The sequence below is a fragment of the Apodemus sylvaticus genome, chromosome 20 (assembly GCF_947179515.1).
Source record: "Apodemus sylvaticus chromosome 20, mApoSyl1.1, whole genome shotgun sequence".
NCBI classification, from domain to species: domain Eukaryota; kingdom Metazoa; phylum Chordata; class Mammalia; order Rodentia; family Muridae; genus Apodemus; species Apodemus sylvaticus.
Window position 1 is genome coordinate 25509263 of NC_067491.1, and position 27015 is coordinate 25536277.

The following is a 27015-nucleotide window of genomic DNA, read 5'->3' on the forward strand; positions in this document are numbered from 1 at the left end:
GGCAAAATAGGGTCACCTTTTAATGTGAAATTCTATTGAACTCTGCCACAATTCTCAGGTGGCTGTGGACCTAACTGCTAATTCTAGAGAGATATTTAGTGTGACCAAACACTATTCCCCTTCCTAATTTGATAGTCTCCATTTTTCCCCCAAACTATAGTTGTTTTTCCCAAAATTCCTGTTTGAATACTACTGATTTAGAGTTTTTTGGAGGGCTGAATTTATGTCTACTTCAAGCAATTCATACTGGGTCTTAGATGTAGCACACATCTTTATGAGCATGCCCTTGTTATTGTCACGCATCATGTGTTTTACTTTTTGAGGGATAATCTTAAGTCCTTCATGCTCAAACAATGATTTAAAACACATCCAGTTTCAAAATGTAAATTCCATCATGTTTTTTGACAGTCTTCCTTTCTAAATGTGAGGTGGAACTTTTTTCCCCATCTTGGGATTGGGCACATTATTTTGGTTTTGAGAGGTTGTTTGAGACAGGAAATCACTATATATGCTTGGCTTTCTAGGACTCACAGTGTAGAGCTGGCTGTCCTTGAACTCAGAGAAATCAACCTGCCTCTGCTTCCCAACAGCTGGGGCTAAAGGTGTGCACAACCCTGCCAAACATGACTGATCCAAAGTACATTTAAAATGTTTCACTTCTAGAGATTTGGAATTGAACTGTTATCCATTTGTTTGGGAAGTCCAAACATTCCTCTAAACATTTAATTATTTGAATCTGTTGGATAAACTGGCAATAGAGAGATTAACAGGTCAAAGAACATACAAATGTAATTCATCATAAGTTAAAAACTTTACAATAGAGTTCTTGGAAGACCCAAGGACACTGAATGAAGGATTTGTTTTTATACTTAGGGTTGGTAAAGCATGGGTGCCGATTTGAAATATGATTAGACAAAGAGAGGATAGTCCAATAGTGATCGACCCAGGGACAGTGGTACCTGTAGCTCTCATCCACCTACTCGGCTGGGCCCCTTAGGATGTGAGTTTTATGACCTAAAATATAACAAAGCACCTCAGAGTATTTTTTTTGTGACTTGTATAAAACTGTGAGGGCGGTTTTATACCAATGCTTTAGGAAAGTATTCTGGAAAGGGGCAATTTTCTTTCTGTAACCTGCATTAGAGAAGAGAAATTGCAATTTCTCTAGCTTGCCATTGGGGAGGATAAGGGATGACAAGATTAGAGGAAAACTTAGCTTCTGGGCCTTAACCAGGATATCCTTTCCTGCATCCAACAGCCAAAGACTGTCCAGTGTAGCTGTTGCTGAGCATGGACTTTATTATGTTTCCCAGTCATCCCACAAAGCTTTAGTCACGGATCCCTTAGATGATTATTTCAACTTTTTTTTCATGAACTGTTGACTCTTAATTTTGAGGAAATGTGGACCTAGTGACTATGTAGTTTGTTTATTACCTATTATGATTCTTTGTGAACTACATGGAAATAGATACCCTGTTGTTAAAACATTACATAAAATAATGTCTTCTAAATCTTAGCCATAAATGCATCCTGGGGGTTGTCTATATGAAATCATCCTGTGGAGGATAAGCTTTGTAAATTTGAGCACTGTTTAATTTAGAAAATGTGATATTCAGACAAAAATCCAAAGCTAGTCATGTTAAAGACCTATTCATAATGGTGGACGAAGACTACACTTGCATGTAGGTAGGTATAAGTACAGATATTCAGGCTGTTCTTAGGGTTTATGCTAATTTAGTAAGGTAGCAGTATGTAACACTAATCTAAAAAGAGGCTATAAGTTTGAAAGAAATTGAGGGAGATGTAGGATATGGGAGGACTTGAAGGGAGGAAAGGGGAGAAGAATGAAGTGATATATCATAATTTCAAAAATATAAAATAAATAAAATACACATTGCTTGGAAAGCTTTAATTTTTTAAGCTTTAACTGCTAAAATGTTAGGCATATCCAATGATTTTTATGAAGAATATCTCAATAAATCCATAGATATAGTTTGACAACATTTTCTACTTGAAGTACTGATAATTACAACCTTAAGTCAATATGTTTCAAGATGGTGTACCTCATAGATGATATACAAAGACCTAGGAAACGGGTTTTCTACCTTCTCGAAGTCTATCAATAGAAGCGCAGCAACTGTGCTGCTAGGTAACAACTGGATTTAGATGCTGACAGAACTGAATTTAGATCCTGGCTCCAACACTTTCCACAAGGAAGTTGTGAATTTCACTTGCTCATATGTAAATCAAGATATTTAACACCTACATCACCTCATCCCTGGGATGTTGGGTGTTATAAACAGATGCAGTCTATAGCATGTGCTCTCTTTAGTAGCAGTTATAATTTTCTAGCTCAGTTGCTGTTTTCCAAACTAAGCATGTTATCTCTTACAATGTATCCCGGCGAGGACAGTTTCTATCATATGGTCTCTGTGAGGTACAGCAGAAAGAAACCAAAGAACTCTTCTTCTGTGACTATGGCATTTTCCTGGCAGACCTAGAACCTCATTACCATGACCACCACAGGGGATGGTGCTGAAATGCACTCACAGCACAACTGATATAGCAGAGAAGTAGAGTAACCTTCTGCAGTGTTCTAACATGTTCATGTTTATGGTTGCTCCTGACACTATGGGTTCGAACTTGTAGCAAACCAAGGTCTACATGAATCATTTTCCTCTCTGTCCACCTATACTTTTCTAAATAATTGCTACCCTACCCTTTCTACTCAAACACCCAGAAACTCAAGAAAGCAGAATCCATGTATTGGTTTCTCCATTGTCTGTCCTGTATATATATATATTGAAACTTTATGGAAAGATATATGGGGACGTTTTTCCTTCTTTATAAAACTAGTCATAAGAGTATAGCTGGTAGTGTGTTGGGTGGAGCCGCATATATATGGAGGCAGGGGGAAGGAAGAGGGGGAGGGGTTGAGGGTCTGAGGGGAGGGGGATATCAGGAAACGTCTTACCATTGGAAATGTAAATGAAGACGATATTCAATTTAAAAAAAAGAGTGTAGCTGGTATTTTGTGGCAAAATGTTTGTCTGACTTACAGGAGGCTCTCGGGTTTTATCTCCAGTCACAAAAACTAAGCCAGAGACGAATCTGAGCTTGGACCTGTTCTTTCCAGTTCTTCCCTGTATCTTCCTTTTCTTTTGTACCCCATCTATTAACTCAATGCTCCCTTAACTCAGAGGTACAAATGCTGAGTCCATATATGTGTTTGCTGAAGTGGTCTTAGTTTCAGCATAAACTTTCAACAGACTCCTCTGTTCTAATAAAGTTAAGGAAACTGCTTCTTCTCCTCGCAGAAGTATATCAGACCCCCAGTGTCCAAATATCCTGCTGTAGCTTTATATGCTTGTAAAAATTAATTAGACTTTTCTCATCAAATATCTGTGTACCTTTTACCCTCAAATCCTAAGTACCATGCCCCATCTTTACTAAAATGTGTGTGAGAACTGGACAGTGATTATCAAGGCAAGGTAGAGACTCCTGAAATCACGTTAGGTTTGATGACAGGGAGACATTTTTGGTAGCAGCCAGTCCCCATTCCTGATCATGTCTGAACTCCGTCCATCCTTTTGAATTTCTCCACCCATATGGAATATCGACTGGATATCGACTCATTTTAACTACCTCATTTAAAGGAGCCGACTCTAGTTGGAAAGATAAAAGCATCACAGCTGAAATCAGGACATAGATGAATTATATGTGAGCACTGACGAACAGTGCTACAGAATGGAGGGCCAGACGAGTCATCAGAACAAGGGCCACAAGGAAGCCTGTCAGGAAGAAAGATTTCGTGGGTTTGTCAGAAGTTCTGTCAAATAAGACCTGAGCCCTCCAGGGATCTTTCCAGGGAACTTTTATAGACCCTGAGTTTCTCCAACTTTCTCTTCTCCAAGATGGACATGCCAAGTTCTACAGAGCATAAAATACTTGTGTAAGCTCCAGGAACTTGGTCCTTTACTTTAAACACTATTTCTCTTTTTTGGGACTCTAGATGAGGATGCAAACAAGGTATGACATCATTCTAGTTGTAATAAAAAAATATCCGAGCAAACGAAGTGTTCTGCATATTTTTATCAGTTATCCATGTAAATGTCACTTCATGCATACAAAAACCATAAGCCTCTCCTACATAAAAGCCTCTCATTCGGTAGGATTTACTTTTCATTACTTGACTGAATGGATTATTCATCTTTTCTGTTTTCTCCATTTTGCCTCATGTAGAACTCACGTCAGAATATTATCTGATGTGTTCCCAGTTGACTGTTTTAATAAACAGAACCATGCACAGAAGTGTTTCGAGCTGGAAGCACCTTGGAGAATGACCTTTTTCCACTTTCCTTTCACAGATGATGAGATTGGGGTCAGACTAGATAAAGTGACTTCCTTGCCTTAGGGTCAAACACTGGATAGAGGAAGAATCAAAAAATACGTATGATGAAAGGGAATTTTCCTTTTGTCTATATACAGTATTGTTCATTCAGCAAACACTTATTTACGTGACAGAAACTGTTTGAGGAGTTGTGAAGCCAAGCGAGGCTGCCCTTGGCACTCTATTGCTCCCGCTGTTTATGATTCTGCCAAGATTTCTCTCCTAGGTGTGTACAGTGGCATGTCCTGCTACATCTTTGGTTAGAGTTTCGTTTCTTCATGCTTTGATAGTGCTCTTATCTTTACTCAGCCCCAATTAACTTCTCCCAAGTTTCCTGTTTAATTAATTCCTATCCTCCTCGTATCCCAAGGTACAGAGTGGCTCTTCCATTCTTCCTCATTATCATCCCCCATTCTAAAATAATTATTTTGAGTATAATGAAAATGTTAAACATGGTTGAGCCCAGCGTGTGATTATGGTAACTCCAACAGCCAACAAATGCTTTAGTATTTATTGACTTGTAAAAATAAAGTGTCATAACAACAAAACAAGTAGCTCCTTTATTAGCCACTCCCTCCTTTTTCCTTCTTGTTACCAAAAAAAAAAAAAAACCCAAAACAATCAAAACACACACACAAAAAAAACAAAACAAAACAAAAAACCTGTTTCTGTCATAACTAGAACAGGTTAATAGACATAAGCATCCTAAACAACTAAAAAAAAAAAAAAAAGGTCAAACAAAGAAAGAAGAGGAGGAGAAAAATAGAAAATTTTATTATTCTTTGAAATCTTTTTCAAACAAAATCAAGATTGGAGATTTTAGTCCTTTTAGATGGACCTATGAGAAGTATCACAGGCACCTACCACAGTGGCAGTTATTGAGAAAGCATTTCTTATTTTGTTTTGTTTTGCTTTGCTTGGTTTTTCTCTGTGTAGCCCTGGCTATCCTGGAACTTGCTCTGTAGACCAGGCCACTGTCAAATTTAGAGACCTGCCTGCCTCTGCCTCTATAGTGTTGGAACTAAATGTGTGTACCAGCACTACCCAGCTTAGAAAGCATTTCTTAGTCCACTCCTTCATTTGATAGATTATTTAATTTGCATTCTCCAATATTTTCTACTACTATATAAAAACATGTTTATCTTCTATGACTATATATGAAACAAAAATCATACTTAGTGAACAAACTAAAAATAGTCACAGTTCATTTTAATAACATAAAAGTAGTGAAAATGGCATTCTGTCTTAGTTAATATATTTTGAAGGTAGTTTTATATTCTATCATTGATCATGTTAGGTTCTGTATAATTCTAGACTCAACAAAATACAAGAATAATTCAAATCTGCATGAGCCCTTGTGTGGACTCACCAAATGTTTGCACAACTGTCTTATGCTATAGTTCTCTTGCTCTCTTTCTCTGTACATGTGTATATGTTTATCTGTTCCTATACGTAAATATGCATAGACACAGTATAATTTTGTAGTAGCTATAAATTATTTATAATATGTAATTCTAACCAAAATTCTATTTGCAAAATTAAACAATATACAATATGTTTTAAGCATGAAACTTGAATTCCTGTTCTTTCCAAGAGGTATTACTTCTACAAATATTTTAGTTTTGTTTTTGAAAGATACACAGACACACAATATATAAATCATATATATATATCTATTATCTATTGCATATTTATTTAGCTACTATATGTTCAACTACTTGAATTTGCATTGAGACTTGAGATTTCATAACATCCTAGTTTACTCTAGACTTCTGTGTATTTTCTGGGATCTGGATATATTCTTATATTGAAGAGAATAGTTATCAAAGATGGGCTTTATCTGACTGAGACATGACCACTGCCTGATTTACTGTCCATGCTTTAACTTCCCCAGCAGTAGCAATGATGTCTTTGACAACTAGTTGCTCCTCATAACCCCACCTTTGGTCTTGGACATAATTTGGTCATGCAATGTGTTCAGTTTATTTATTTATTTGGTTGGTTGTTTGCTTGTTTGTTCATTCATTTATGTATCTAAAAGCTTACATACACTTAGTCAGTAATGACCTGGATAATGTCCTGTTTTCTAGCAATATCTGCTTTCTGCTTGTTGTTCCAAGAATACAAACATAAGCCAAAAGATTTCTAACCAAATCCCTTAGGATTAGAAAAATCTGTGCTAAGAGCATTACTACCCAGCCTTACAACTATGTCGTAGCCATGAGTTTTAGCATTTCTGTCATATGGGGTCCAAAAGAGAAGCAAGCCTGCAACTGTATCAGTATTTTACATGGCTTCTGTTGTGAGTTGCTCGATGTAGATCTAAAGAGATGGCATTTGTAGTTAACCTCCTTGCAAGATTGTATATTATGTTCTAACTCCAACCCTACATGAGTGTCTCACAGGATGCCATGTTAGTGAATGCTTAGTTAAGTAGCTACCCAAGAACAAAGACTTGAGATAGCTAAAAAATAAGTTTGTACCTAAATGATGTCATTATTGAAAATAATCATATTTTAAAAAGCTGCTGCTTTTAAGTTTCCAACAGAAAAATTACTATGGATGATTCCCTGCCTGTTTAAATAAAAGGCAAAAAAGTAAAGTATTTACAGTGTTCCTGGCATTATGGTTTGGCTTCTTTTATACATCCTCGTAAGATCTATAAGGTATGGATAGCTTGCTCTCTGTGTACGTGTACCAATAGCAGTCTGGGAACATCCTTTCCTCTTCATCAAGCCTACATAGAAGAAAATAGCAATAAAACCTCAACAGTTTTATTGGCTTTGAGTATATCTAGTATTTTATAAAAACATATAAACACAGCAAAACAGACATTAATTTTTTTAGGTCCAAGCCAAGTCATAAAAGAAACAAGCCTCAATACAAGATATTAGCTGAGTGGACCTTGTGGTTGCCTCTGCCTCACTCCCACCAACATACAGATAAATGATAAACAGTCCAAAGTAATGATGCAGCCTGTTTTTGTTTTATCTTCCCTGTGGATTAAAGAGACGGCATTTATACATGAAAGAGACTGTAATTGGCTACCATAAAATTGCTGTATACACCACACTCAGAGCATGGGTTAAGTATAAAACAGTCTTTTGTTCCCTACAGTGGACCATGCTTGCCCATTTATCCTTGTGACAGATATGCATATAAAACCAAAATGAAACCAAAGCCCTGTAGAGAGCATAAGTCACTAAAGCTATTTAATACTTTCACAGTATCCCTTAGAGAAGCCTGACCCTCTGTGAGTAATAATGTTAAGTACGTACAACATCAAATCTCTTGTATTTTGACAGTGTGTTTTTTCCTATCATATTTTCCAGTTTCTTATAAAGTACTGTACGTCACTGCAATTTTAACATGTGTGCACATAGAATCTTGTTTTAGGTTTCACATCAATAAAATATGGCAGGGAATTAGGACAATCTACTGAGATTTTACATAAAATGGACTGTGGCTTGAAATCCTATGATAAGAGGTGGTCAGGTAAATCTAAGTGATTTTTAACATCAATGTAGCTCATGAATTTTACTAGAAAACAGTTGTGTTTCAAGCAGAGATGAAATGAAAGCAGCCCTCAGAGACTAGACAGATGCAGGGAGAACGGCTTGGAAGGTACGGCTGTCACTTCAGATCTGTTCCACTCAGCACCTCTGTGAGCCAGGAGCAGGAGAGGCTGTCACCACGATATTTGCATCGTTCCATTGAACAGACCAGGATGCTTATAGGGAACCTATTTTTAAATGTTTTGTTGTTTCTTGATCTTGAACATCCACATTCTGAGACCTAAAAAATGACAAGTACTTGGAGTGGAAGGTACTTATCCCCAGTACCGTTAAAGTTTCATTTATGAGCTCCTAGCTTGCAAACAAAGTCAGAAATTCTTGATTACATTACATTATTTATTACATTAAGGCAGTCCTGATACTGACTTTTGGAAAGGACCTTAAATTCTTATTCTCAGAGACTAACGAGTACAGTATATTTAATATACTAATGTGTACTTACCTTTATACTAATATTTGATGAGTTTATATATTTGTATACATGTGTGTTTCTAGATATATCCAATGTGCTATAATAGGATGAGGTGATGATATCTAAACCATGATTAAGACCTAAAAATAGAAAAATAGTCATGATATATTGTAGGTTTTTAAACTTCAGGTATATTTATAAGATTTGAGGTCAAACTTTCTTACTTTCATTTTAAAACACTCTATAAGGAGCATAATACTTTAACTTACATTTCACAAAATGAGTATGTAAATTATCCACGTAATCCTAATCAAATTCTCAAATCATTTAAAGTTCTATTTTCTCCTGCACTATATTGTGCATCCAAAATATTCATGATGATGCATGTTTTGTACTTAGATGGACATACTACAGGAAATCTAAATTAGAAATATTGATGAAGTTAACGTCCTATTTAAGATGGTCTCAAGTAATTATATGTATTCTTTTCCTTTTAGATTGAAGAAAGGAAATTCTGAAAGGAACCAAAAAGACCCAAATACTCCAGAATACCCCAGCAGAACAGTAAGTGCTTTAATAACAAAATAATTACACCAGACCTTCTGCAGAATTAGGTCATCTTTTGCACAAATATTTACTGTCCTAATATTTAAGATTAGAAAACAGAGTAGTGGTGCCTTCTGAAAGTCAATTTCGAATCCACTGGAATCCATTGGAACAATTTATCCTATAATCCTCTTAGATAAATGGGCAGGTAATCTGTGTGATACATCTCTGGTGCTGAAACATTTAGGTTGACTCCATATATTTTGAGTAGCATTGAATCATTCCAAATGTGAGGAACTGGGAAAATGTCATAAGCACAAGTGATTAGTCTATTTTACATATGTGATACAAATGTATTATTTTAGAAAAATTTAAAAGGTTAATATGGTTGGCTTATTTGCTATCATTAAGAAGAATTATATAAAATTATAATATAAGAAGCTTTAAATTGTTTTTAGTTTATCCTCATTCTATTTCTTTCCAGTTTTCTCAAGACTTAATTATGAAATGTATTTTCTTCTTTAGCTGTGAGTTTCCACCAATAATTTTTTCTAAATATATTTTTTATTAACCAGAATTATTGATCTCTTGATGTCATCATTTTGTGATAGATTTGTGATATGAAGCATATTGAGATGCAAACAACTATAACATTTGAATATGCGAACATCAGAATCAGCAGCGAGAGATAGGATGTCAGAATGCACACTAATGATCTACATCATATGACTTTAGTAGTATGGTTGGTTTGAAAAGAGCTGGGAATTGTAGTTCTCCAAAGATCCAAACAAGAGTGCCATCATTTTTCAGGTCCCTAGCTGTAACCTCACGGTGAAATTTATCAATGACCATTTTTACTTTACTCATACACCATTACTTAAGCTACTGCTTGAGTTCATTGACAATCTCTATGTTTCACTAGTAATTTACTGTAGGATTTAATTAGGGACAATTTGGAAAGTTCATATTCTTTTGATGAGACCTATTTCTTTATTTTGAATAATCCTGAAGAAAGTAGTTTGTTTTCAAGAAATACCTTGTGATTCTCTCTCCTTTGTGCATTACTGTGACTTAGGACAGCTAGTCATCTCAGCTTTTGAGTGTCTTCTGTTTTTTGGCAAGTGTTCATTAAATTACCCAGAGATAACCATTAAACAATTAAAAAAAAAACCCTGAATCTAGTATAAATTTATATGGTTTTGTACTTGTGGTTTATTCCATTAATGTACATTATTATATTTATGGACAAAAATACTCTTGTTTAAAAATGTTAGAAGATAGGCATCTTTCAGGTATACTTTAGTCTCTAGTAGGTTTGCTATGTCAGAGTCATCAGTGTACACACTAAAGCAAGAGCAGCAAACGAAGACACTGGCCAGTTCCTGGCCCATACTAGCACAATCCTATCAGAAAGAAGACATTTCTTATTAGTCACATTAAGTTTAAAAGACAAATATAAAAGTTTTAGCATAGGAGAGTCATACAAACCCCTATAATACTATCTAAGAGTTTATAGCTTAAAGGGAAGAAAAATATGATAATTAAAATATTACTAGAAAAGAGTTTGGAGTGTATGTCATTTATATTTCACAAAAGTTTTGTGATTAAAAGAGGACTCAGAGATAAAGGGCTGTTGAAATAGTTTTTAAATAATAATTTCCCTCTTTTATCTCTGAGTGCTCAGTAACACTCTGAAGAATATTATAGCCCATACTCGTTGATTACACTAGATAATGATAATAACAGAGAAGAAACATCAAAAAATCATTCAGACACTCAGGCATACTCCTTGGGAATTATTCATATCATTCTAGATTTGCTAAATCTCACTAAATACTTGTGGGAGTTGATGTTCTCTCTCAAAGTACAACCCTTTTTAATGGCTTCACTTTCCTGGAATAGCAAATGGAGTGTGAAGCTTCCATTTTACTAAGAAAGACTCTCCTAGAAAGAAGATGTTAACCAAAACCTTTTTCTGTGAATTGCTCTGCGAATAAATATTATTTGAAAACAATCCTCATAAGTTTCATTGAGTCCAATCTCTCATTATTAGAAGTATTAAGTCACTATTACCAAAACTATAAGCCTTGGTGGGGTTTGAGGGCCATAATGTGGCAGCTGGCATGTGGTTTGATAGTCCCACAGAGCTAGAGAAACCTACAAGGGCTCAGGCCTAATTTCCCCATTTTACTGATTGCCTCCTCTAATACATGGAGTGTTAGGCAAGCTTTACCTGACAGATTGAAGGATTCTGGTCTAATTAGCCAGCTAATATTCTTTTCTTTTCTATGTGTTTATATTGATTTAAAGTAATTATTTGGAGAGTGATAGTGGATGAATGGATGGATAGATGAAATACAAAGGAAAAAGGACAGGAAAGAAGAGGAAAAGAGAGGAGACAAAAGGAGAGGAGAGGCAAGGGGAGCAGAGGAGAGGGGAGGGGAGGAGAGGGGAAGGGAGGGGAGGGGAAGGGAGGGGAAGGGAGGAGAGGAAAGAAGAGGAGAAGAGAGGAGAGGAGAGGAGAGGAGAGGAGAGCCATTTGGTGTTTGGTTGCGAATCCTCTTCTAGACATGAGATTTATTTCATTTGCCTATAAAACAGACGACAAAAATGAGAAATACTACACGAAGTTAACCTCCTTTTAAAGCAAGATTAGAGTTAGTGTTACAAATCAGACTTTGTTTTTCCCTTCTCAAGTTACCACTCTTAGCACAGACAACTTACAAAGGCAAAGCTGTTTTCTGTTCTCTATAAATTGTGGGAGTAGTAGGAAATAAAGAAACCGCATATTATTGACTTGTAGTGAGAAACAACCTTTTCAAGATCTCCATCTAATTAACAGTAGTCATTTTATATAATATTTTTACTCAATATTTTATTTTAAAAAGATCACAATATATTTTTAAATTTTCGTTTCTTTCCTTCAGACCTTGGTTAAAAAGGCTAACAAATATTTTCCTGATATAAGATTTTTTTTTAAACACCAGAGACATTGTTTTGGACAATGTTGTTGTAGTGAACTATCTTTGGGAAACTCTCTGAGTTCAAATTCCAGCTACCCTACCCATTAATTTCACTATCTAGGCAATGTCGCATACCCCTCCATAGCTCATTGAGGAAGAGATCTGCTGTCTTCTAGGTGGTACAGTTAGTACACTCTACCTTAGAATTTCTTTCTTATAATGACTACTTAGAAAAAAAATCTATCCTGTTTCTAGAAATGTGTATTTATTTTTTATTTGTGCTTCCATTTGTATTTTCTTTTGTCTGAAAAACTTAAGTCTTCCATGATTCAGAAACATGTAGGAGTTGCAGTGGAAATATAGAGGGGAAACTCCTTCAGATATCATTGTGATTTAAAATACCTGTGTAAAGTTCACAGAGGTTAAAGGAAATGGCTCGGCCTCTGAATAGCCAAGTTTTGACCCACTATCATTCAGGTCTGCTCACCCCTCTGCCGGCTGCAGCTCACTATTGGGCAGAATTGTTTTCCTTTGTTACTATAAATGCTTGTGCCATTCAAGTCCCATTTCTACCATTGCTGGCTCCGTTTGTTTCCAAAACCGGAATGCAAATTCATCCTCAGTCTCCTCTACCAAAGCAAAAGTAACTTTTATTTTATAGGTTTTATAGGAGAATGACAAGGCCCGTTCATTAACTGCTTATTATAGATGTTCATACAACAGCATCAGTAAGTAATAATTTTGCAAGTGCTATTAAAGTCTCCCTTGGAAATATCAAAGGAGCATTCTTTTAGAGTTGTGCAAGTTTTACACATCTGGAGGGGGAAAGAAGAAGGGAGCAATGAAGGAGGAAAGAAGGGGAGGTAGAGGCAAACTGAAATTCTCTTCCTCCTTAAAACAAATGTCAATCTTTGACATAGAAGTGTAGTGTGGCTCCCTTTCATAGTATCCAGAGGGAGGCTCGAAGCCTTTGATTGTCTCCTAGGCCCAGAAGTGAGTTAAATCAACAAGCACTATGAAGCTAAGGGAGACAGACAGGCTTTTTTCCTCAACTCCAAATTATCATGGCTTTGAGAATTCTGGACATAAATTTGCCTGTCACATTGTTACAGAGGCAGCTCAAAGCACGGGGGTGGGAGGTGGGGGGTGGGGGTGGGGACCAGAGCTGTTCGTTTGTTTTGCTTCTTTGATTTTTCTTATTTTTTTTTCTCAGTTTTTCTTAAATTATATATCTGGACCACATTTTCCTTCCCTCCACTCTGCTCAGATCCTGCAGCACCTCCTCTCTTCCCTAATGTGACAGGATTGTCCCTGTCCGATTAGTTTAATTATTTATATAACAAGAAGCCTGGGATTGGACAGGGAAAAGGTAGGCAGAGTGAGGAGTGGCAGAGATGGAGACAGAGGAGTCAGGTAGGGGAGAAGGAAGGAAGAGGGAGCAAGAGAAAGGTGATCCAAATTTTGTGTGGCTTTAAATAGCCACACAAATATCATAAAGGATAGAATAATTGGAATTATTTGTCTAATCTAGGTGGGAAGTTTGTATCATTATCAATTGGTTTTTAAATTATTGTGAACTGCAAATTGTGAACTGAGAATTTATTGGAATAGAAATCTAACTTATTAATTATAAGTTTCAAGAGTTTTGATTTCGCCAGGTTATTGGGTATGGTGACATCTAACTACGAGGTGGGCAGTCATTGATGGGACTAGTGAGTCTGCCAAGATGAGAACGCCCTCACCCCTCAGGAGCCACCTGGCCCTCCGGTGCCCCGGCATAGCATGGGAACTTCTTTTTAGTATTTCCTGCAACACTCTAGGTTCTCTCTCTCTGTGTGTGTGTCTTTTCCTCTTCAGAGAAGAGCTTCCAAGAGATAACAGACCTTCAGGTTTCTGAAGTAAAAACTACAAAAGTATCCTCCCACCAAAGCTATATATGAGACACCAAAACTGCTTATTTTTATTAATGTGCCCCTGTGATGAAGAATATTTACATATTTCAACATTTTGGTACCTCATTCTTTATCTTTGTTGAAATCTTTGATCATCAAGTTAAGTGGGAGTGTTGTTTTAGCCTTACTCTTCACAATACTGTAAAACTCTTTTTATAGTACCATTATCAGCTATCAACACCAAGCCTTTTCCCCTTCTTAATGCCACCTCTAAAGATATGTATACCTCGACCTTAAAAATTGCAACTCCCAATTCAACAGAAAATAAATTCATGGAAATGTTTTATATATTTTTCTTGAATTTGAACCTTGTGTTTCCTTTATTTCAAAACTCATACAAGTTCACTGGACATTTGGGCTACATTTGCCTCTTGGTCTTATGGCTAATATATATTCATTGTTTTGCCTTTATTCTATTTTTCATTTTCACACGAATCTGGCAAAGATTATTTTTATGGATTTATACAAAATGTTTTCAGGCTGAGAAAAAACTGTTTCAAGCAAATGCTCAAAATACATTGGTTTGTAAGTCATTTGAGACACTAAGTCATAGTCTATGAATTTTCAGTAGCTTGAGATGCATTGTAAAGAAGAGTTCTTGGTGACGGATTTGGAAGTTCTGATCCTCCTGTGTGTTGTGTGTTCATTGGTACCACTGACATAATTTTTTATACCACTTGAGTAGTTATTATTAGATGTTTATATGTATGTGTATTTGTATATGGCTATATAGATATTTCAACTATAATGGAATTTTCCCTTACTTTGAAATGTTGAATACTGTCTAATTTCAGAAACTATATCTTTGATCATGGATATGTCATAAAATTTATCATGCCATTATATTAGAGTGACCATGAACATTTTTCTCTGAATTCTTTCTGTTGACATAACTGTAGAAAAATGACTCTGCCCAATTAAGCACTGCTGAATATACCCAGTTTCTAACGATATAGAAATTGAATAATTATCAATGTGGTTTATCAAAGGCAAAGCTATAGACAAATTTATCATTAAATGAAAAGGCTGAGAGCCAAAAAAAAAAATGGGAAATCTTCAACGTATGAGAGAGTTACATAACAAATCCATTTTAAGATGCTATCTCTCATTTCATAAAATGGATATTTACGCAGAATGGCCCCATAGCAAAGCTGTGAAACTCTACAGTCACATCCAGACACAATATTTATAGCTTGGGGAGTGGAGACTGTGAGAATGAGGGGGATGGGCAACATCTTTCTTCCTTCTTCTAACCTGGCCCAAATTTGAGACGGCTGCTTTCTCACACGGCTTGCTGTCTTTATCCCCACCTCCGACTGTAAATTGCTTCCCACATGATGTAATTCTCTTCCCACATTGTCCTTATTGTAGTTTGAATTTCACATCACCAGCACATTTGCCCTACTTTTCTTCAGGTCAAAATGCCCAGTATAGCTGTTGTGGAGAAAAATAGAAAAATTAAGTAACTGAATCTAAGGGTCCATTTCCCATCATCCCTTGCACTTGTTGCCTTCCCTTCTTCAACAACAGTCAAGCCAAAGAGTATGCTCAGAGATGTTAGTTCATTTGATGTACTAGACTGTAAAGTTAAGTACAGCTAGGAAGACATGTTAGGACAGCAACCAGCACAGGGTGTGGCCTTCAGAGGAGCATGCCTCCACTGACCTAAAGGTGTTCTTTCGTTTTCTTCTAATCTTCTGCTTTGGATCCCTTACTGATCTTTATTTTAATATGGATTTTACAAAGATTTACAAAGTTAACAGGAGAAGCTTTCATCAAGCTACAATAGACTAGCAGGAAATTATCTATTGTTTTCATATGTAAGATTAAATATATATTAAAATTATATCCTACATATAAACATACACAATAATAGAATAAATTTGTAATTGTCCTTCTATATAAAGAAGAACATTTTTTACTTTGTTTTATTTGTGTTGACGCCTCTTTGCAGCTGAAAACTCAGACTAAGTAAATGAACTTCAATTTTTAATGTGCACCTTTTTTCATGACTTTGGTCCCAAATATAATCATTACGACTTTGGTAATATAACCCATAAGCAACGATTGAGAAATATGGCTACACTTCCTTCTGTACTTGTGTGAACAATTCTGGAAGTGGCATCATAGGTGGGTCAGTCTATTACACATAGTTATACCCAGCTACTTTCTGGGGGCCAAGAGAGTACACAAGCCTCCTGAGAACTTACTAGAACAGTCGAGGATGCTATTAACTGAGCATTTACTCCCTTCAGACCACTTCATGTGCCATGACATGCCTGTGAGTTGCAGTCACATCCACTTTTTTAAAGGACAATGAGATACCGAAGTGCAAACCAACTTGCTCAAAGAAGCACCCACATAGAGCCAGAGCCAGACCCCATTCTGAAAAATGCTGAAACCTGGGCCTCCTGAGCATCTCACAAACCCTTTTGCAAGTGTAGAATGGAGTGATAATTTGATGGCTTTCTCTCGATGTTCTATAAAAGTGACGGGGTATAGTGACATCTTTGATCTCAGATCCTGAAACAGCCGAAGCCTTCACTGGAGTTTGGACCACTGACAGCAGCTCAACCCAGATATGTCGTAACCACACAGTCATTACATGTTCTCATGCCTGATTTCTTCCTTGCTGAATCCACATGAATGCGTGTCCCTTACAGAACCTTTTATGTTCCAAAATTCTATTTCTGGCATTACTAGTATTCATAATTTATTTCAGGCATTTTTAATTATACTGAAACACATAGATTGAAAGATTTACCTTTCAGTCATTCATTACTTAGCCTTTCAGTATACGGTTCCGTGGCACGACTCTAAATTGTTGTGGAGCCATCACAATGGTTCAAAACACGCACACATTAAAGTCTTCATTTGTCCACACCATAACTTCAGAACCCTTAAGCGATGACTCTCCGCCCCCTGGGAACTTCCAGGATACATTCTGCCTCTATGAATTTGACTACTCTGTGTATTGAATGATGTTGGAATCACATATTTGCCCTGTGGTAGTAACCTTATCTCACTTTGCATAGTACCAAGTTTCATCCATTCAGGAATATGGAATGGAGTGTCTTTTTGCTAAGGCTTAATATTCCAGTATATGTAATTACACTTTTTTAATCTATTCAATTTATTATAATTTAATAGTGTCACTATATAAAATGGAATCTTCTGCCAGTTCCTATAAAGAATGTGATTAAAATAGAGACGTATAATACATTCATAATTTGTAGGGTATCTGCCTCATTATAGCATAACTTCTAAATTAATGGCAGAAAAAATAGTTCAAGATAGGCAATCAACAAATAGCAAAAGATTGGTTTGATAATTAGGATCTCTGAATCACAAATATAACACATTTTAACTGTTCAGACAAAATTAGCGAATGTAAATTTAATTGTCTGTTTTTATATAGTGGTGGTTTCTTAGCAGGTTTTTAAAGATAAACAGACTTTCCATTTTGACATATCTATAAAAAATAAGAAGAATAGTAAAGGAACTGTTGATTCAAAAAAAGAAATGTAAATGTATTGCCTTCAAGTTTTTTTTTAAAGTTTTACTAAAATTTATCATCTCTCTGTTATGTGACGCTACTCAAAATTACTGGCAAATCTTAAATCAATACAAAGAAAATGACCCCTACTCCTTCCTCCCTTTCATATTCTAACAAGAATTCTTTATGTACCTCATAATATTTTCATAGTTAGAATTCATTGGATATAATCCATGCACTCATATATGTATTTTCACAAATGTTACTTTTATTCTGTAAGGCAAATGCAATAAATGTATAAATAATGAACCTGGAGCTTTGAAAGGTTAAGTGACTTTAACAGTTAACAACTGTCAGACTTGGAAAAGGCAAACAAGGTTCTTACTCCATTAGTCCACGTGCCTCCTCAACCCCCTGCCTTCCATTACAGAAGAACGGAAGGAAGGCGGTTTTAAATTATAAGACAATTGCATAGAGAGAGAGTGTGTTTTGGAAAGCAATCAGTGGGGTTTGCTAAATTACAGCCTGCAGAGCTTTAAAAGAAAAAGAACATTCCATCCCAACCCTATGTGACGTATTTCCATGCTGGTTTTCCATTTTAATGATTATAAAACGGTTAATTAAGCATATAGTTTGTATTGTGCCTATACTATGTAAAACATGCAAGCATATTGGTGTCTTTCCACCATGTCATAAATTATTGAATGACAATAAGTTCACAAAACAGAGTGGTTTAAAAGATACCGATCCACCAGATAACATCACTATCCTGACACATTCTGCCTAAGGTAGACACAGGATCTTTTCTTCTAATTGCAACTACTAATATTACCTCCCAGGCAATACATTAAATATCACAAAGCAAATATGTGTGTGTACACATACATATATGTACATAAGAAGCTGACTCCAAAGGGTTAAAAAGCAAGGCATTTTAGAGACCTTCAAGGAGACCTAAGGAGCTAAAGGTATAAGAGTCCATTGGTATGTTAAGAAACCTTGAACAGAATGGAACTGTGGACACTGGAAAGGCTTGGTGGCTCTTGGTCAGGCCACAGTAGGACTCAGTTTTGAGAATGAGGCTTCAGGGTAAATAACAGCAGGAAAGGTCAGGACTAGGTCCCGGTAAAGGAGTGGGTCGAGGGGTTATAGCTAAACGGAAGCATCAGCAGAGAAGCTGTGCCCAGTTGAAGTACCCTAGGACTATTAGGTACCCTTTCTTTGGTCTGTTGAGTGTGTTAAATTCCTGGGCTAGGTTCCCTGATGTGATTGTGCTACAGGCATGTGTTCCCTCAGTGCATGCTGGGAAGTTCATAAAGTGGCACCTGTTTTGCTCCAGGGGATAAGTCAGTCATCAATCTGTGCTCCCGTGGGCGGAGCTGGACAGATGGTGTTGTCCACATGCCCCCTTAGGTGCAGTCGTCCTCTAGCCTCAAAATAAAGAAAGAAGCTTGTTATAAAAAAAAGGAGACCTTCAGGGCAAGATACAGTCTGAAACAATAAGCTATTTTAGGCAGCATGGGGTCACTTAAAACAGAGTCCAGCCTGATCTATGCTGGTTAGAGCTAAAGCTGTTACAAGAACATAAGGGCTTAGGGCTTGAAGCTAACATCTACCCAGTGAGAAACAACTGCTTTCATACATTGTTTTTAAAAGATTATTCATCTTCTGCATTCTATTCAGCAGACTAGATAACAGAATGATAGTAAGGGAAGCTATGAATTCAGGAAAAGTGATCTTTTGTTAGTTTCTGCTCTTCATCATATGTCTGTACGACCTTGTGTCTTGTCTAGAAGCTGCATGTGTCTTGAGTGATCCTCGCCACTACAGCCCATGATGAGGTTGCATCATCCACGCTCTGATGTATCAAATGAGCACTGCTTCCCAGGTGCTTTAAGTTTCTGTAGTGGGGAAATTTCACAGTACTGTCATGCTTTCAACTAAGATGGTTTTGTGTTTTGCTTGGGAAAGACAAGTCTAATAGTATCCTATTGATTCCGATGCTTCCTGGCAGCATCTGCCTGCCAGATCTGCCTCCATTGACTTTTCAATGTTCTGTTACAAATAACTTGCATGCACAATCTGGTCCTGAGGAGCACACAATGTCCCCCACTGTGCATGAAGTTGCAGCCCTGTGTCTCCGGGTAGTGAGTGCTTATTATCATTCTGAAAATCACCCACTCGTCCTTCACTGCTGCAGTGAAAGAGCTGGGTTTTCTCTCCATTTGTTTCTTCTCCTTTCCTTTTTCACAGACCTTCCAAGGTGGCACTTATTCTTGAAGTTTACATTTCATTCTTCGACATTTCCCCATGATGACAGACATGGGAAGTACAAAGTCAGACACTTTCTCTCATTTTTTTTTTTTGTTTGAAAACCTTGGTGAAAAGATAACTTGAATTTAAGTATTGACTGGGTTCATACAATTCAGAAGAAATTTTTGTTTATGGGATTTTTCTAAAATGATGGATGATTAGATTATAATGCTTCTTGCTATTGCAAAACTATGTCTGTTGTATGACTACCGTTTCCAAGTCTGTTCTTAGCAATTTTTATATTTCGTGTATAATTTTGACAACTCTGGCTGCTAGCTATCATCACCTAATTTTATAGATGAGGAAACTGAGAGGCTAAAAGAATTTTCTTGATAATAGAGATCACTTTTACCTTTATAATCATGGCTGAGTTTTCCTTACCTCGGCAACTGGAATGGTGTTCAGATCTCAGGCAGCCTCACATAAGCATTGTTTACACCTTGTATTTTACCATGCTTTTTATAATATTATCTCAGGCTCTAGCTTCAAGAGTGGATCTTAAATTAAGTTAGCGTCATGTGGGATAATGGCTTCATTTCTTTTCTACTAATCGTCTTTGTATTTCATCAGAATAGGAGACAAGTACAGAACATGCGTGTTTATACCCATGGAAAGTGAGTGGGATTATGTTTATTCAGACAATAGCTGCCTGAACAAAAATAATGATCATGTTTGAGCTACTCTCTGCTGTCCCTATAAGCCATATAAGAAATACTTATGTTCCCATTGTTTTCTGCTGTCTCCTACCATGATTCCATCTCTGCCCTTTAAGATAAGATAGGCAGTGTCTTCATATCGCCTTCTAACTCAAAGCATGCATGCATTCATATGCAATAGTAAATATGGAATAAATAAAATATATGCATAATAATAATACAATAATAAATGTATGATGAGAAAAGAACATAGAAGTAGAAATTAAGAATTTATTGTGTTCTGTAATGGTAAGGAAAACTTAGCACAAAGTATATAACTCAGCCCCAGTAACTCACAAAAGCAATGACATTATGATCACTAAAATAATTTAGACTTTTAGAAATTCAATTAGGAACTAAGCAAAAGGTTTATAAGGTTAAATTAAAAAGGATGACAAAATACATGAAGCAATATATGCTCTGTGTTATGAACCCTACACAGGAACCCTTTTCTCTGTTGCCAAAGGCAACATGGTATTTGTGATACCAGAGCTTTGACTTCCTCTCTGGTCTTACTTCTCCTGTTCTGACCTTCTCTGCTGGATGGTGTGTGTTTGTCTTCTCCTTTCTACCCTAGGAGATGTCCTGAATGTGGGTCACAAGAGTTGTCTACTCATATGCAACCTCCAGTAAAAACAACCATAACAAAACATCATCGGTGATATTGAATATTTATTAGAGTTGTTTAAAGTCATCATTATCAATTCCCAACAATTACATTTAATTTTAACAACATGTGTCCCCAACTATCATTTGACATTCATAGGAAAGTATCATGGTCATAAATGGTCAATCCATAATCTAGAAGCACGTAGAAGATAACCTCCAGGTATACCTGTAAGAAATTATGTAACTTCCGCACATGCTTTTGAGAGACCTGATAAGACCCACCTTAATTGTTAGGCAGGGTTGTTTTATGGGCTGGAATCCTGCCTGTATACAATGGAGAAAATGAGCCCTATGCTAACAGTCATCTCTCTGTACTTCCTGCTAGTAGATGAGACATGCTTCAGTCTCCTGCCATGAGTTCCCACGTAGTGATGGATTATAACCTAAAACTGTGAGCCGAGCTAACTCCTCTGTCCCTTAAGTTGATTTGGGTAGGTAGTTTTATCAATAGGGAAAGAAACTAAGACAATAAAAATGATGCACTGAGAAAGAAGTATTTGTTCATTCATAAATAAATTCATTCATAATTTACTAAATTGGGGCCATTGAAAACATTGTGCAAGTTCACTTTAATTTTATCTTTCATTATCATGGTTTAATTGATAGTGAGCAGAAAATTGAAAGATACAAAATGTATAAAGGGAGAGAGGAACCAAAAGTTAGTGCCCTAGATGAAGTGGTAAAAATCACAAAAGAGCAAAGCACATTTTAACAAGATGGAAACAAAGATATTTCATCTTAATGAATTAGTTTTCAAGAAGACCCTACATAGTTAGACCATACACACAAAGCCAGGCCCATGAGCTTAGCAAGCATCCTAGGTAGCAACTACTCATCCACACTCATGGAGTCTATACTTAGACCTATATGCTCCCAGACGTACCCACAGCAAAGTTGTGTTCACAATTAAATTAGGTAAAGATGCATTTCATCAGAAACATGGTGATCACATTATCATGGGTGAATTTAGTACACATTTCAGACTTCATCACACACGTTTAGAAATGTTGTCTCCACATTTTTTTCTTCTCCGAGTCTGTATCCAGATAGCAAACCAGGAAGGAAGCAGAAAACATTCCCAGATCCCCAGATAAATGAGTTCAATTGCAAACTACCAGACTACATATGACCTTTGATTATTTGATGAAACCAAACACACTTGTCAAACTTAGCTATGCACAATAGCGTCGTGAAGTCAGCTTCCACTTGGGTCTTTTGCCAAGTAGAATGAAGTCTGCTGTGGGCTTAGTTTTGGAGAGTCCAATTAGTAAGTCAAACTTTTAAAAGCTGTCTAAAATAACTATTTAGGTCATAATTACTCCAAAGCATATTTTAGAGTATACTGTAATCTAGTATCTTGTTTAAATGTGTGAAGAGGATATCAATTTCATTATTAAAGAATTAATTATAATTGGACCTAATCCTTTGGTGACAGAAGTTGAAATAAGACTCTAGGGATCTCCTGCTCACATGTGTGAAGTGGATAAATTCTTCCAGAGCTCAGGAGTACTAAGTTGTCCGCTGGAATTATTTTTTCTACTTATATCATTTTTCATTTAAAACACTATCTTGGGCTAGGGAGATGGCTGAAGAAATGCTTGTCAAGCAAGCAAAAAGACCCAATTTCTGATCTGAAAGGCATATGTAAATGCCCAGTTGGCACAGTGGTCCACTTTTACTTCCAAGGTTGGATGGCAAAGCCAAGGGATCCAGAGATCAAGCTGAAAAGAATCAAACACAGGCCTCCACACACAGGGACACACACACACTTGCAATCACATAGGGGTACACACCACGCAAACACATGTCAAAGAGAGGTGAGCACTGGGTATAGCCCCTGTGTTAATAATTTCATAGTAAAAGGAGCCATCTGTTGAATGTCTTTTGTCACATACAGGCCATGGATTTATCCTCATACTGTGAAAGACCCCTTCATACTACTCGTGCTTATAACACCCAAATATCAAATGCTTATAAAGTATTTCTTTCGAACTTTCTAAAACGACTACGTACTTTTAATTTCTCCATATCTACATCTCTTTTTTTCCCCACAAGTACCAGTATTCCTTGAGATTCTACAGACCCAAACATCAACAATCCTGCAAAGAATCAGCCAACTACTCATGGAATTCTACATAAGGAATAGATTGCTAATTTTTATAGAAAATTTATTAGGGAAAAAAACCATCAGGAGCCATAATGAACATCTGGAAAAAAAAGCTATTATTTAATCAAATGATTGTTAAGGAATTCTCACTGTTCTATGTGTTTAATATTATTATTATTATCTAATTTTTACTAGACCACCGAGTTATCTTTTATGTATTGTTTACTCACTCCTGGCTTACATACATTTTAATAAGTTCCTTGAAGCCTGGGATGATAATATCACTCTCTTTCATGTGCTAGTACACCATGCTTTTATTTGACAAACAGATTTTTTTCAGACTGGCTTATTTAATGCCACATATTTAAAAAACCAAGGGGATATTCTAAATGCAGTTTATTTTGTCAGCAATATAAGGTTCAAAAGTGTTTTCTATGAGGAAAGCTATATGAAAGAGATAATACGTAAGAAATGGAAAGATACCAATAATACTTCACACCATAGTTTTTTATACAAGATAACAGAGCTTACCATTTGCAAATGAAAAAAACCAAAAAACTAAAATGAATATGTCTTCTCTTAATGATATTACATCATCTTCTAGAAGTTAATTTTCATTTCAATGAAAATGAATTTTCATTTCATTTTCCAATAATAGAAATCTTCTCTGCAAATTAATCCAAAATTTCTCATTTGGAGCTACAGTCTAAATGTGATTAGGAAACTTGTACATGTATGCACATATGCGTGTTGTGTGTGTGAGTGTGTGTGTGTGTGTGTGTGTGTGTGTGTGTAAGAGAGAGAGAGAGAGAGAGAGAGAGAGAGAGAGAGAGAGAGAGAGAGAGAGATGATTACCTGGGCCACAGAGAAGAATTGGAAAACAGGAAAAACACTGTTTCTTTAATTTTCTCATCATTTCTTTCCAGTGCTCTTTCATGATCTACAAAATCAAATGTAAAAACTTGACTCATGAATATTAACACCACCTAAGATCTGTGCCTATTCTTGCCAAAGAGAAGAAATTAAATGCAGAGCACTTCAGACCCCTTCCCAGATTAAGGAAACTGTAAATCCAAAGCTACTGATTTCGGTAAATAAAAGGCTGTTCATAATTACAGTTTTATGGGTAAGTTGTTGCAATGAATTAATGTGTTTGCAGAGGAAGGCACGGGGACAGCAGATGTTCCTTTATAAATGGCAGTGTGATGTAAATGAGGCACAAACAGGTGAAGTTTCCAGAAGGGCTGCGCAGCCTTAAAGGAGAAGGACCTAAGAGGCCAAGGACAGCATTAATGTGACATTGTCTCTATGTTTTAGTCCAAACAAAATATGTAACGCATACAACTTCTATTGTAAGACATTGAGTCTAAATTAGAATACTGTTGGCTTATCTGATTCATATATGTTTATTTTACCACCTATTCTTTTATGCATTTTAACCCAAATTCCTATGTTAGAACAAGTAATAACTACATGTTTTCCTTTGGGTCTGTTATATTTGTGGATGATGTTTTATTAGTACCTAGATTAATAAACTATAAAAAAGGATGCCCTTTATGTATAGAATGGTTTCTACTAAGGAGCACTGACATGATAATATTGATGCAGAAATATATAACCATGTGTGGGAGTGAATACATAATGAGTGTGGACTATAGATATTGTCAGATGATAAAACTGTTTTCTGGTGTTCAATGGTCTTTTCAGGGATTTATGTAACTCTTGATACTTTGATGGGAGTTCAGAACCTAGGTGAAAGAATCATTTTTATTTTTACCTCCTTTAAAAACTGCATGTTCCACTTTGAGAGACTCAAAAATGGAAAAACTAAGTAGAGTTGAAATATCTCATTGTCGCACTTATTCAATAAATAATAAGTGAATAAATAGAAGAGTTCAAATATAACCTTGAACATGGCGTTTTGCGGGGCTGTTTTTTTTTCAAATGTGCATCATCTTATATATTTCAAAAGCTACTTAAGGTGTCATAATAAATAATGTCAGCATTTTAACAACAACATCAACCTTGTCCTTTGACAGCAGTTTAACACCAATCCCTGCTATTTTATAAATCTGTCATGGTTTTCCCATGTCCACATTGAGTAGCATGCTAACTAACCAGGGCAGAAATAGGAACGCACCTGTGTATTCCTAAATACAAGAGTTCATTAGTCAAACCTTGAAAGAATTTAACTTCAAAATTCCTGATAGACATACAAAATATAGAATAGAGGTAAAAAAAAAAACTGTTATTAAAATATATAGTGAGAAATTGATGACTGGCTAACATCTTTCCAGACAAAGACATTCAGATTGGAGTTTCTGAGATCAATTTTCTTGGTCTGTCATAAATAATTATTGGCACTGCATGAGCCTTCTTCTGGTCTATTAGTATTTTCTTTCAAGAGGGTGAAGTCATCTGTTACTGTAAATTTTGGTCAGTTTATTTTTAAACTGGAGACCGCATTTGTATTTCAACGACAGTTTCCTTTTTTAGGATTTTTATTTCTCCACTCGAGCTTCAGTTTTTCTAAATAATGACAATGAAGCTTGAAAGGTGTGTTAAAACTGCCTTACTTATGTTTAAATGAGCTGAACTTTGACCTAGTTTATAGCCACATTTGGTAGAATAATTTTAAGGCCTTTCTTCAGAAGATAGCCCTAACTTTTAAGGCTGACAGTGTTTGGACAACACAAGCAACTAACTTGAAATCCTGAAGCTTCCTTTTCCACTAAACCACATCTGGACCCCAACTTGAGAAGAAGCCAAACATTGTAGAAATTTAGTCTTTAATATGATTATTTGTATGTCTATGATATCAGTATTCAATATAATTATTCTCCCAAGTAACAGATATACCTTCTTCAGAAGTTACTGAACATGAGTCCAGAGAGATTGTTCCCTCTCACAGTCAAGGAGGCAGAAGTTCCAAAGCAGGTTGGCAATGCTACCTCCCATCCCAGAAGGAATTTTTCCTGGTCTCTGTCTTAGCTGTTCATCCCTGGCTTTCTTTGTCTTGTGCCAACTGCACACTCTGCCTTCCATGTATGTATAACTGTCTTCTCTGTCCTGTCTCTTAGCCCTGTGCTCAGAAGGATGCCAGTCATTTTGTCTTGAAAATTGACCCTACTCCAGAATTAGCTCATCTAATTGCATCTTCAATGTCTGATATGTTTCCATGAATTAAGGCCAGGGCTTAGGGATTTGGCCTATCGTCTGAAAAGTAGCAATTCAAAACACACTACAGTCAGCTACATGGTCATCAAGATGCTCTCCTCCAGTTTTGCTGGGTTTACAATGCAGTTATTTAGTTAGTATACTAGACAATAAAATCAGATTTTCCACTCAGAGGTGTATACAGTTGTCAATTCCTTACTATCTATTGCATTATTCTGTCTTAAACATAAAATGGATTATAGTCTCTGAACAAGGAAGACAGTAGACCTGATTAAAGATGGGCTTCCAAAAATGCAACAGCCTTCTACAATGTGAGATCTCTTTCTAATGATGTTTAAATAATATTATACTACATGCCCAGAGTTTAAAAGACATTGTATAACCCTGTAGTGTATATTTACTGATTTAACTATCCTAAAATTTAAAAAGTTTTAAAGGGGCATATCTTAACAGAAATAATGTCAGTTTTACTTGTAAATACTTAATACCAAAGAACATGTTCAACCTAAAAAAACACGGACTTAATATTTGAGTTTCCTATGGCCCCTGGGTATATAAATAAAGGGCGAGCAAAAAAATATTCTGTAATCCTATCCATACTATACCTGAAACTTACTGTATTAATCAAATTCCAAATTAAATGGGATACCCTGCAGAGAAAAAAATAATCTCTCACCCACGAGGTGCTTATTCTTCCTGTGAGTGCTATATTTGAATAAA

The 27015-nt window shown here is 36.2% G+C and overlaps 1 protein-coding gene across 1 annotated transcript in view; it reads left to right on the forward strand.

The window, feature by feature from the left end:
• Positions 1-27015, forward strand: part of Syt1 (synaptotagmin 1) — a 533203-nt gene that overhangs the window by 176180 nt on the left and 330008 nt on the right. Inside the window, exon 3 of the mRNA XM_052165717.1 lies at positions 8875-8941. The gene's annotated coding sequence lies outside the window, so the exon portion shown is untranslated. The remainder of the gene's footprint in view (positions 1-8874; positions 8942-27015) is intronic.